Source organism: Ischnura elegans, chromosome 3 (assembly GCF_921293095.1).
Source record: "Ischnura elegans chromosome 3, ioIscEleg1.1, whole genome shotgun sequence".
NCBI lineage: Eukaryota > Metazoa > Arthropoda > Insecta > Odonata > Coenagrionidae > Ischnura > Ischnura elegans.
The window spans coordinates 24,006,716-24,019,712 of record NC_060248.1 but is presented as its reverse complement, the minus strand read 5'-3'; the positions used below and the strand labels follow the sequence as shown (position 1 = coordinate 24,019,712).

The following is a 12,997-nucleotide window of genomic DNA, read 5'->3' as shown; positions in this document are numbered from 1 at the left end:
CACCGGCGGTAGAAACGGCGGAAAGAAGGGTTTTCCGATCATAATGATCCGATCATAATCATTCATCATCATGTTATATATAATGTTGTTTCTCAATGAAGTTTAATTGTGACGAAACGCGGGGGCGCTTCGTTTATTTTTAAGTCAGCGAAAAACAAGTAAGGTATGGCATACTTTTTTCCGGGTCTAGTTTGTTTCCCCGCTTAAATGCATGAGGTCTTGAGGATAAAAAAGCGATGGTTAGGGTGCGTATTTTACGGCTTCCAGACACTTTATCCCCCAAGATTGAAGGAGTAAAGGAAATCCATAAAAACGGCGGCTACAATGTCGCTAGACTGCCGGTGTTAGGGCTTAGCAGTAGCGTTTTTTAGACCCCTAAAGGTCGTATGTTATTACGGAGGGTTGGCGAAATCGCCAAACTTCCTTCTTTAAGCATCGTTGGGTTCTCATGTTTTCGACCCAATTACTTCCGCCAGCGAAGAAAAGGAATAAGGAATGTAAGAAAGAACCAGCGCGTTACGGCCGTTTTCCTGTCTTTTCGTTTTTATACGGTTTATTATAGGCTCTTTGTAGAAGTCTGTTTATTTACTCGTTCTTCCTGACGAGCAAATATTTTTGACGTAACTCCTATTTTTCTTTCTTTACGCGACAATTCCTCTTTTTTGTGCTCCTCATTTTTTCCCTTTCTTTTCTCTCCAGGGTTTGAGTATATTACCGTTTCATTTCTTCTTTTCGAGGAAAATTGTATCTAAAAAAGTGTAGTCAAACATGTTAAAATGGAAATAGTAAAAGGAGAAAATTGTCATTTTGGTGCCTGAGCAGTTCAACTATTTAGGCAGTACGTTAGAGGAAAAGGGATACAGTAGTAAGGAAATTAGGAAGAGAATTGCGTTAGCAAACGAGGCGTTCATGAACAGGAAGGAGCTTCTAAGAGGATCGTTGTGTAAGAGTTTAAAGAAAAGGTTAGTGAAGAGTTTGATCTGGAGTGTAGCGCTCTACGGTGCGGAAATGTGGACATTGAGGAAAGAAGACGAGAGAAGATTGGAGGCATTCGAGATGTGGGTATGGAGAAGAATGGAGAGGGTGAAATGGACGGAGAGGAAAAGGAATGACGAAGTGCTGGATATGGTTGGCGAGGGGAGGCATAGATGAGATACGGAGGAGAAAGAATGTATGGATGAAGCGAATCCTTAGCGGGAGGGGATGTTGAAAATGGTATTGGAGGGTAGAATGTTAGGGAAACGAGGGAGGGGAAGGAAAAGAATAGGATTTTTAGGTAGATTGAAAGGGAGTAGGCCTTACAGCGAATTGAAAAAGGTAGCGCTGGAAGGAAAGGGAGGCTCCCAGATCACTTCTTGAGTACTCCATGGAAACCTACCTTAATCGGTAGAATAATATAATAATAATAATAATAATAATAATGCCGGTAGAAAATTCAAAATTCATCATAATTTGCTACCCGTAAATGAACCCTCACCAAACAAGGATAACGTTTATTTGACATGCCCAGAGTTCGCAACTATTCCGTCTTCGTGAAATAAATGTTCACCCAACGTGTTTGCTTTCGTCTAAAATTCTTCCTCTCTCTTAACGAGCGCCCGTTTTATCTAAGCTGCAAATAGTTTTGTCTTGGTTTCGCCGGGGATAACTCAGGGGAGTAGAAATATTTGTTTTATTTTCAATGAGAAGTGAAATAATGCTCTCGTTATCTCAGAGACTTGATTATAGTCCGTGTCTTCATTTTCTGCCTTGCCGCGGCACGCTGACACCAAATATTTTTTTTCCTCATAAAATCAAGCAATAGCTTCCTGATACGAGAAATTGCTTTATTTCATTGAACTGGTGCGCTCTTTTTAAAGAAATTAGTTGTTTTTTCTTCCAAGACAACGTAATAAAATTATTTTACCTTTTATTATTTAACCATGAAGTGATGTATCTATCTTTCCGTTAGAATGAATACTAAAATTTGCCCATGAAGAATTCCCATGTTAAATATGCAATACATTTTCCCGTTTCTTTGTCTGGCTGCGGGTTACGTCGTGGCAAGATGAGGCGGTAACGAAGGTATTCTTTCGCTGTGGAATGATAAAATGGATAGGTTTCTTCGTTTTTTCCTGCATTTATATTGCTATCATTTCACCCATTTTTAGATATTTTTAGGCTGCTTCTGTTGAACTTAATCCTTATCGATTCATAAACCGCGCATTCTTTAAATAATCCGGGAGTAATCTGTGAAAGAAGTTCTAGATGAAAGATATAAATTAACCGATGCGGCAGCTCTGAAACTAAGAATGCGGTTATAGGTAGTATGGAGATTTAGAGTGGATGGTAAGAGAGGAAAAAGTATTTTTTTAACGTGGACGATGAAGGATTTCTCAAGTCTTCCAAAGAAGGTGATATTTCTGAACGATGCGACGGTATAACTTGCATATCAGCTTGTCGTTTTTCAGGTAAGGAGTCAGTCTTGTACTGTCTAGTCATACACAGAAAGATGCTCCTATATTCTACTTGTCAGCAGGGTAGGCAGGAGGACATTTCAGAACAGAACTCGTAATATACTGCAGGCTCGAACGGTGCTTCCTCGTTATTTCCATTCCTGAGGAAAGAAATTCTTTTCTACTCCAAGCAGATTTACGTCTCTATCCTGGCTAATGCTGGAAATTCTTCTTCGAAATCATTCTGCGCGATAAATCGGTGGATGTCGACGCTTTCCGTGCATTAATCATGAACGTAGGCGCGTGCGTTTTTTGTACAACTCGCCTGCTAAGAGCGTCCCTGATTATTCGCATGAGTAAAGTAAATGCGAGGTGTCTCCAGTATCTCCTTTTGCCTGGAAGAATCGAAGGAAGTAAAAAAAGGAAGTGCGCGCAACATTTTCTCGCATATGGCTATGATTAATCGCCTTGTTTTTTTTAACGCTGACGTTAGGTTTTTTCCACAATTAGTCCTAAAATTTACAATTTTTTCACGCTTTTCGTAGAAAACGGGATGACAACCTTTGTCCCAAAATTCCACAGTGGCTTGGTTTTATTAATTAACTGGAATTCTGACTATTGGTGCCCCTTGTAGCTCTACAACATCCAGTAGGGTGTTCGTGTGCATTTCCAGGGCTTTATTAATCACCTTTTTTGGCCATGACGCAAGTGCCTACACTAGGAGTCTAGTAGGCGTAATTCGGGTACATTGTAGTCTAAAATTTCCACACCCCTCGCACCAATTCGCAAATTTTACGTATATATTTTAATTTTTCATCGTCAAGCTAGATTTTATGCCATTAAAGTACGCTTTATTATTTTTTTGAGCGTTGCCGTTTAAGAGCTAAGACTAGGTAATTTGTATTGGGATAGATGGAAGAACTGTGCATATTTTTCCATTTAGAGGGCTCGTTTTACTCTACCTACTGGGACCTATTCGATTCCCAGCTTTTTTCCCAAGGTCATCGCGAGTGGGAAGTAGGGGAACTCAAAAACCCCACCGAAAAGCTTGCAGGATCCGGACTATTTCCCCTTCCTCGGCAGTAATACGCTGAGTTCACCGAGATGAAAATATATCAAACCGGTAGCTTTTGTACAACTACTCACTACTCTCTCTGCTCTAAATTTACCATGCTACTCATGTCTCTTTCATAGCATGCTATCATACCATATAAATATGGTACACATGTACGAGAACTCGTATTTCATGAACGTAGACCGAGCTATGGAACCATGGTTTTAAATAAAGCCGTTTGAATGTATTGGGTTGGGGTCGTTGTAGTGATACCATATATTTCACTTTAGTCGCTCTCCGCATTCTTCTCTTTCACCTTTGCATTCCCAAAAGGTGAGCAGGAGTTAGGGACTTACTCTTTGATTCATTGTTCTGAGGATTTTTTAAACTCATTACTATCCACCACTCTGTCCCCATGGCTAGCTTCTTCTTCTCCAGCTACTAATTTACTCACTGAAGTCGTATGTGTTATGCATGGGTACTTATTTCCCGCAGTGGGCGCACCTTTTCATGCCAGCTATCTACAAACGAGGGGCTTGCGTAATGAGGTCTCTGCGGAAATTAAAGTTTTGAATGGGACAGCTTAAAGCGGAAATCTCGACGTTATACATTGCCTGCGGTGCAGACTTGGAGGCGCCACGACATGATACTTCCAATTCGGGAAACACCGTTCGGCTACGCCTCGCTGCCGCCAAAATCATATCTCTCCCTGTCTGTGCCTCTTTAACATCTTCCAATTCGATTAATCTTCCGAATACCTTTTATTCTCTATTTATTTCTTCTGTGGTTCTTTTTCGAATGGTAGGCAATGAAATGATATTTTGTAATTGGTAATCAATGTGGAACAGTGAAATAAAATGTGATCATTGAACATGGAGAAAACAGCTATCGCTACTCGAATAAAATCATTTTTATCATTCCAATGGATTATGTTTCATGAAATATGAATTATATATGCATATTGTGTATGTTTTAACATTTTTAAGCTTTCAAAATAAGTATATTGTTCCTCTAGATAGTGCTAAAATTATGAAAATCCAATGACGAGATACACTCGTCCTTGCGCGGTTTGGCGCCGAAAGTCCATGACGAGCTAGACTCGTCATTACAGCGCAAGGGGTTAAAGAGCACCGATGCTCGTGGTTATTCGGCAATTTTCCCCCGCAGTCAAATTAATTGTGGCAACTCAATATATTATCCGTCTGTCAGAAGCAATGAAGTAAGGGCTTCTGCATTAACTAAAATACCGTTTTTTATATATCTACTCTTTACTCCTTGATATAACCGTAGTAGCTCCATGATCGTGGTATTTTCCTCAGCCCATAACCCCATCGGTGTGTTAGGCTACCTCTGCAAGCAAAGATTTCATTTCAAAAATAAGTTCTCATTTTTTGAGTGAGTATACATTTATAAGAGTCTCGACTTCTGGGCGTTCCTCCCTGTTGAGTTGTCCATTGGTGACGACAGTTCCTCATCGATTCATCGATCAGAGCCCACCTGAGACCCAACCAATCAGAACCAACCTCTAGTACCTATATAACCCCAAAGAACTCCAAAGTAGGTGATATTTTATTATAAAGCGGCCAAATTGTATGCATCGCTACTTCTGAACTGAAGACGCCAGCAGGATGGCTGGAGAAACTGTCGTCACCTATGGACAACTGAACGCGGAGGAACGCCCGGAAGTCAAGACTCTTATGAAGAAACGCCGCGAAAGCCTCAGATCAAACTTAAGCAAACATTTAGTAGGTAATGGAAAAAATCTTCGTGTGATCCTCTGATTTCAGGAATTTTAAGTTGCGATTGTTTGCGACGGCGTGATTTTGACGAACAGAAGGCATCAATAGGCATGGTAGTGTCGTAGTTGGTTTGAATGATATAATCTACTTTCCTCTTTTTCCGTCTTATTTTTTATTTGAACCCTACCAACTAACATTGCTCAGATTGGTTATTTTTCCCGTGAGGAGATACATAGCTGGTCTGATTGGTGAGGAAATTTTCTTTATCCATCTGGAAATAGTCGACAGTACTAAAATTTATGGTGGAAATTTAATGTATTCACGGATGCGTTGGCTGATTCGGACGCGCCGTCATAACTCTTCCATTCCTGAGAAATGTAAGCATACCTACCCGTTGGAACTACGGATAGTGAGCTAGAACGCGTAAAAAAATCAAGGGAGTGAAAAAAGTAATTCGCGAAAAAGTTGGAAATATATATTGGTGGAATAAAAATGAAACAAATGAAATCAAATCAAGGCAATCCACGAACTGCTCCTCAAAGACTTACCAGAGTTATAAAAACCTTAACTACTTTGAGAGCAATGCTCTTAAATTCAATTACCCCAGGAGAATTGTTTTTACAGACTTGAATGCCAATAAATAGCTTAACGTTTAAATTGGCCTGTTGGTCTAGGGGTATGATTCTCGCTTTGGGTGCGAGAGGTCCCGGGTTCAAATCCCGGACAGGCCCATTGCTTTTTTGCCGACCTTGGTGGCAGCGGGGTGCAGTAGTCTTCTCCTACTCCGAAGTTAACGGGTTCGAGATGCTATATTGTAATAAATTCTAATTCAAAAATAAAAAGTAAACGGGTTCGAGTTATGGGTGACGAACCCGAAATCAGGGAATGGATATTAGTAGCAATTATTGTTGTTGTACATCGCTATTTTTGTGGACCACCGATCTGAAGGCCTAATAGTGCTGTTTTCGGAGTTAGGAAAATTGAAAAAAATACAAAAAATAGATAGCAACTTTTATGAGCAATTATTTTACGAGTTCTGTGATTACATTTTTTGTTACACGTTATATTACATAATGTTCAGAGTGATGTGATTATATTTTGCACAACATCTTTATTTCAAGCGATAAAATAGTGTGTGCTCACACAGATGGATCGAAGATATTAGTGGCATACAGGGACTTAAAATCTCCGCTCAATAAAAAGGTAAATACCTTCATGTCACTTAGTGGAACTTTCAAGTGGAATATAGAAAGAAAAAAAAACCCACAAGCTATTAAATTTGACGGCAAAGAACAAAAATTAGGAAATACATCTCGGGTCAAGAGGATGTTAACGGCAATGATAGGGTCGTGAGCACCTCAAAGTTGTGATAGACTGCGATGAGAGAGGGTTAGGAGGATCTATAAATAAATTACGTTGATACAAATATGTATGAGCATCCCTCGAATAAAAGCCTTCCGACGCAGGACTTCCCCAGGATGCACACTCGCAGCGGCATCCTTCCTGAACCCTTGCGAACACTGTGTCACATTCCCATTTCCCACGTCTATTCATTGCACCACATTGAAAAACCTGTAAATAAGAGAAAGCTGAAAAGAATACAACTGCAAAGAGTTGTTTTTCTGTATTGTTGGTAGATGACAACACATGACCACAACCATCCAAAGAAAAACAACACGTTTAATTTCAACCCATAATAGACAGCTTTAAACAACTTGATTGGACGTTTGAAGAAATAGTCTCTTCGCTTCTGATCATTAGATTCTAGCTTTTGGATTAAGGTGCCCGCCACAGGGACAGAATTATATGGATACTGGTGCCGAAAATCGGTAGAATTCTATAATAAATAAAAAGTGGTGTTATGGAGGGCTACAGCATAGTGCCAAATGGCCAAAAACGCATATTTTTAATCGCATTTTTTCGCGATGTTCCACCACCTAAAAATTATTTTTTCAATACGCCAGCCGAAAGGTACTAAAAAATACCTCCAGAAAATGTTTTTTCTTTTTGGCCCTCTCGAACACATTTTATGAAAACATGCATCAGAAATTTTCAAATCGACGCCATATCTTCTTGTTCCGCTCAAAGTTCTTGAAAATTATTGGAAATCTGCTCCATTAAATAAGGTTTCAAATGCCGCATACAGCATTGAAAAATATGCCTTCTTAACCGAGATATTTAAAAAGACAGTGAAAATCGTATTTTCGATCTCGCCAGCCCTGTTGGGCATCTAGCGGGCTGTGGGGAGGTTTGTCCTATTTGATCCCAAATCGCATACCACAAGTACGGGAAACGGGAAAATTTTCGCACTATTACTAAACCTCTGTCTTACCATGATGTAGTCTCTATGAAATCTCCCCATACCCACTGGACTTCTTTACGCATACCTTCGCCCTTTATGATGGTTAAACCACTTGTGATGAATAACTTGTTTATCTTGCAAAATCCTACTGCTTTCGCTCCCCTGTCGTTACGCATTCCTAGTACAAAATGTCCTATTTCGTGTGCATTCCTCCCCTCCCCGACTGAGGCGTTCTAGTCACTACTAAATGTTTCTTACCCGGAGTTTCTCTCAGTACTTATTCGAGCTGTTCATACACCTCATCTAACTATTCCACCCTTTGATTACCAGTGGGCACGTAAACTTGAACCACCACTAGGGCGCTGAGTTGCTCCTCAATTTCTACCACAAAAATCCTATCGCTTTCCTGGTCTGTACCTGCCACACGCTTATTCATCTTCCCGTTTGATACTAAAGCTACATATCGCTGACTTTCCTCCCAACCACTTTATATAACCATATAACCACCACTCCAATAGCCCTCTCCCATTTCTCCTCACCTCGCATAATCCTAAGATATCTATCCTCCTTTTATCCATTTCCCTTTTGATATTATCTAGCATCCCTCCGTCATCATTATCCTCACATTCCACGTCTCTACATTTTTTGCTGGCTTACTCTGCTCCATCGTCTTGGTCTTCTGTTCTTTTTTAATTGCTGCTGCTGGTGATGATGATATTAGTCTCTGAAATAAGGGTAAGATGGATAACGAGAGGCATCTGGAATGAGCTTTAACGAGGTTAGATGTACGCCTAGCTTGGGATAAATGAGGTTAAGTGTAAGAGTTCCTACCGTTAAATTAACGTACATGCCGAGGACATTATTTACCATTTTCCAGCATAAAATTCAGCTGGAAAACCACCTCATACCCAAAATTCCATAACATCTCCTTATGAATCTGTAATGTCTTAGGAATTGGTAATATAGATAACGATGTCTATAAAATTAAACCCAGCCATACAATGCATGAAACAAATTTAAGATCATCATTAAAAGTTTACCGTGAAAATTTTAATGTTTTTATTTACAGTGATGATATGAAAATTCATTTATCTATTCACGCCTGCGGATGGCTAATATTTGCATTTTGAAGATGTTTCAATAAAAATGGTTAAAAAGACATCGCTCAAGATGAGAAGGAATGCCGGGAGTGTATGTAAAATTAACAACATATCATTAAAACGAATCCATGCACCAGCTCTTTCAAAACTTAAACTATAATATTTCTTTCACAAAAATTATCTCAAACTGGGAGAAAATCTTAAGTATGAATGAAAATAGCTGTAAAACATAATTAATTGCATAATCCTCAAGAATCCTGTTATCACGATCATATCTACTATCACAATTAATCTGAATAATGGGTTCGTTAATTTATATTCCCTATTGCGGACACACTGTGGAAATAAAAATAAGTATTGCGTATCCAATCACCGAACTAAACTGTTGAAAATGCTCGAGGGATGAAAGAGATAGCGGCGATATTGGAGTTTAAATAAAAGGAAGTAAAGGAGGCATTTCGGCAGAAGAAAATAAAGTGCAACGGTGAGACACCGCAATAGGGAGTCCCTAGTGACGGCAAGCAATCACCCCGATATGGATAAAAACTATTTACTTGGCGTAGATACCCCGCTGCGCGCTCCTTTTTTCGGCGGCAGAGAATTTAAAACCACTCGCGGACCATATCTGGATGCTGTGAGAATTAATGGGCCACTTGTAGGACATGAAAACCGGAAGAGCCATCGGCTGTTTGGTTGTACAATGAGTGAGAGGGACGATGCATGGGAAAAGGAGGAGGAAACGACAAGGACGTCATACTTTTTAAGTACCCATAATTCGCTATTATATTCCGTGGAGACTCTGATAGTTTATAATGGATCCTTTCGACCAATTTACTCGCGGAAGAATACGAATTACGAGCTCATTATTCTCACGGATTAAGACATCGCATACCATTCTGTGATTCAATTTTAAATACATAAGGGCGTTCAAATGACATTTTTCTTTTACCGCTCTTATTTTTTGGAGTCATTGTTCATCATTAACCTGGAAATTCAAGAATACTCTCCTCTAAAATAACTGAATCAAATCATTATCGCATTCAATGCCGAGAAATCGAGTAATGACAAGTAAGGTACAACGAAATCTTTCGGGAAAATTCTGAATAGCACGAGGTGAAACTATCAAAGCTGCGCAATACAATTTAATTTGTCAGCAATGTGACATCAAATGTCTAAAACTCCCATGTAGAGACCTTAAAACAGTTAGTAATCGATTAAACTTAAGGTTGCCGACTCAAGCCAAGACTTATGACTGCGTAAGGGAAGGAACCGGGACCTTTATTTTATTAATTAAAAACTTTGGATTATTCTCCTTTGCTCCTCTCAGGATCATGCACCTAAATTTAGGGTCGTCCAAGTGTAGGTTTTGCTGCCATTCTCATTCGTGACATAGAATGTCGCTCGCTTAAATTTCAATCCACTTTCCTCCTTGCCTTAGTAATTGTCTCATCCTGTAGTACTCCGATTCTGCTAATCCAGGCGATTTTTTTTCTACTTATTAATATTTCCTGTTCTATCGCAATCTCTCCGAAAAAGAAACACTTCCATTAAATGCAATGCTTAAGGTTTGGGAAGGTAATATTTTGTTCTGAGATATGAGATTGTGCATTTGAAATAAAATTGGTGGTGGAGGTTTCCGCAATTTTTCGCTGGCAATGGAGTTCGTAAATGTAGATGCCACTTTGTCGCAATATCTCAGAGAAAGCAGCAATTTTATTTAATACTGGGCTTAAGGTTTGAGAAGGTAATGCCTTTTTCTGATAAATGGGATATTGCTTTCGTAATGCAATTTGGTGGTGTAAGTTTTCGGAGTTTTCTGTTAGCAATGGAACTCTTAGGTGCCAACGTAAAAGAATTATCTCCTAATAAATACAATAAGGTAATTATTGTAATTGAAATACGTTCTATTAATTCCATGATGTAGATTGAGTTTTTGGTTTCTCGCCACAAGCTGAAAAATGTTAAATGGTGGAAGTTTATAGTCTTTTTAGATGGAACGTAACGAAACCCATTTATCGTATTGATATCGTATTTAGCGCATTGATTAGATGGAGAACTATCAAACTCTGGGCCATTCAATGATATTAATTCAAGTTTACTTGATAAGGCGAGGATAGGGAATAAAATTTGATGAGACCTTCCATGAAGACACATCAACACTATTTGATTATAAGAATGTTTAGTTTTCACGTTAAGTGAGTCATGTTAAAACCCTTGAGAAATTCATAGCACTTGATGGCGTTCAAAGGACAAAATAATTTTAAGTATCTATAAGATACTAATCAGACTAATTCAATTCCTCCATGGAGGCGACTCACCGGAAATAGAAAAAAGCACCAAAAGCACCATCCTACTTTTACTTGTATTCCTGTTCATAAGTTTATTTTATTTTCAATGTTCTTCAAACGGAAGCTTTTTTTCTTCTCAATCTTTCACTATTGTATCGAAACATATGCAATGCTTTCATTGAACCCGGTAGCGGGATAGCGCATATCATATCTTGACAGAAATTGTCTCCTTTGATACCTTGTTTATTCCTCTGTGGAAATGTATTTAGTTTTTATAATGCTATTGAAAAGAAGCAATGGAATTTTTGTTTTCATTGTTTGTTTCATGCGTAGTGGCTTTGGATCGTTGATTTTACGGTTTTGTAATTCTCATAGTTGATTTTGCCCGATTCATCCGCTTAGCTATTTTGTTTGCAGAGTTGTTTACTTATGTTTCACCGCCTTAACCTAAAACCAGCAACTACAGCGCATGGGGATTTAAGTCATTACCTTAGAATCTGACGTGGAAATTCTGATGGAATTTAGCCATACTCATACTCATTAAAAATTGTTCAGGGCTTGGAGTCAAAAAGGTAGACTTCGTGCTTTAAGATTTCCATGGAGATAAGATAACATGGATCGCGTAGAGGTGTTGTTAGTGGTTCGGAAAGATAGGATAGAAATAGTCATCCTTTCTGAAACACAACAAATTCTTAAATTATTTCATCTTGAAGGATAAACAGATTTTAAATTTTGGGTTGAATTTCTTTGGCACTCAGATACTTTTGTAGGTAGGTAATGTACCAGTTCAAGGTAGTTTTTCAAGGTAAATCGTGCATTTAATTCGTTAAGTACCCCACCTTTCTCCATGCCCAATATCCTTATTTAGGTCGACCCTCCCACATCCTGACTCGCCTTACACATTCCGCTCTCTGACACGGTTAATAGCATGCCCTTTACCCATAAGTACTCCCTCTGCCTCCCTTTCAAGTTTCTTCTCGTCGCTCAACATGTCTAGGGCCTTAATAAATAATTTTTCTCTCCATACAACTCACCCTTTTCCATATTCTTTTCTCAAATGTCTCAATATTCTTAGTCTCTCTTTTCAATGTCCCATTTTTTGAACTTTATTTACACATGCGCCAGCCCAAATTTCTGCGGGTAACGGAAATTACGGAAGTATTGTTTTTCGTTCATTGTGATAATATAAAATTACCACAACATAATACCCGAGTCAATTGTTTTTATTTTTTTCCCTGCTCCATAGCATAAGCAGTTACGACCCGTATTAAACTTTTCGGCTTCAGATTTTGTGTTTAATTTCATACCTCTTCGGTTTAAATACATCCCGGTCATAATAGTTCGGTTCGTTTTTTTATTACGGCGCCGCTCTATCATAATATCATCGTTGCTGCGAATCATTATGACGGAGGGCCCTCACTTTAATGACTCACTTGCTTGACTCAGGGCCAGTAGCACTTGAGACACCTTTGCCGTAATTTTTTCATTCCCTTGCCATTCTGAGCGCTCCTTAATGAAATCGATGTCAAGCCTTGCGGAACATTCAGTTTGGCCGTGGAAGTGCTGACGCACCTCCCTGGTCGTGTTGCAATCATGACTTTCTGCTCTCCGTAGGTGAGAACAGGAAAAAAAGGAGGGCAACCCAATGCTACTAATCGTAACGATGCATTCGCTGTCATTAAACTCTGCCCTTTTTATCTTCATTTCTTCTTTTCTAGAATTGTCGAAATTACGGGTTCCTTCGATCCCACAGGCTTACACATGGCGAGCATTACTTACTCTCCTAATTTTTAGGTGAGAGTAGCTATAATGATATTTCTCGTACGAGCTGGAGAAGTAAAAAAACGAACGACACGATGTGAAGGAATTAATGGAAATGAGAAAGCCTTTTTCGAGCGGTAAACATCTTAGATTTATTAGAATACAGAATTGTGCATAATTTTCTCAATACTTCGTTAGTTCGTAATTAGTAAACCATAAAAAATTGCACTGAAAAATGGGAATGGGAAATTTGGAGTACAAATCATTCAATGTTGAACTCTTCTTATCACTTCAGGTTGTCTACCGGGGAATAAGGCT

The 12,997-nt window shown here is 39.0% G+C and overlaps 1 non-coding gene across 1 annotated transcript; it reads left to right on the top strand.

Moving 5' to 3' along the window:
• Positions 1–5,887: 5,887 nt before the first annotated feature.
• Positions 5,888–5,959, top strand: Trnap-ugg. The gene has a single exon. It is a non-coding gene; the product is annotated as a tRNA-Pro (tRNA).
• The last annotated feature ends 7,038 nt before the right edge of the window (positions 5,960–12,997 follow it).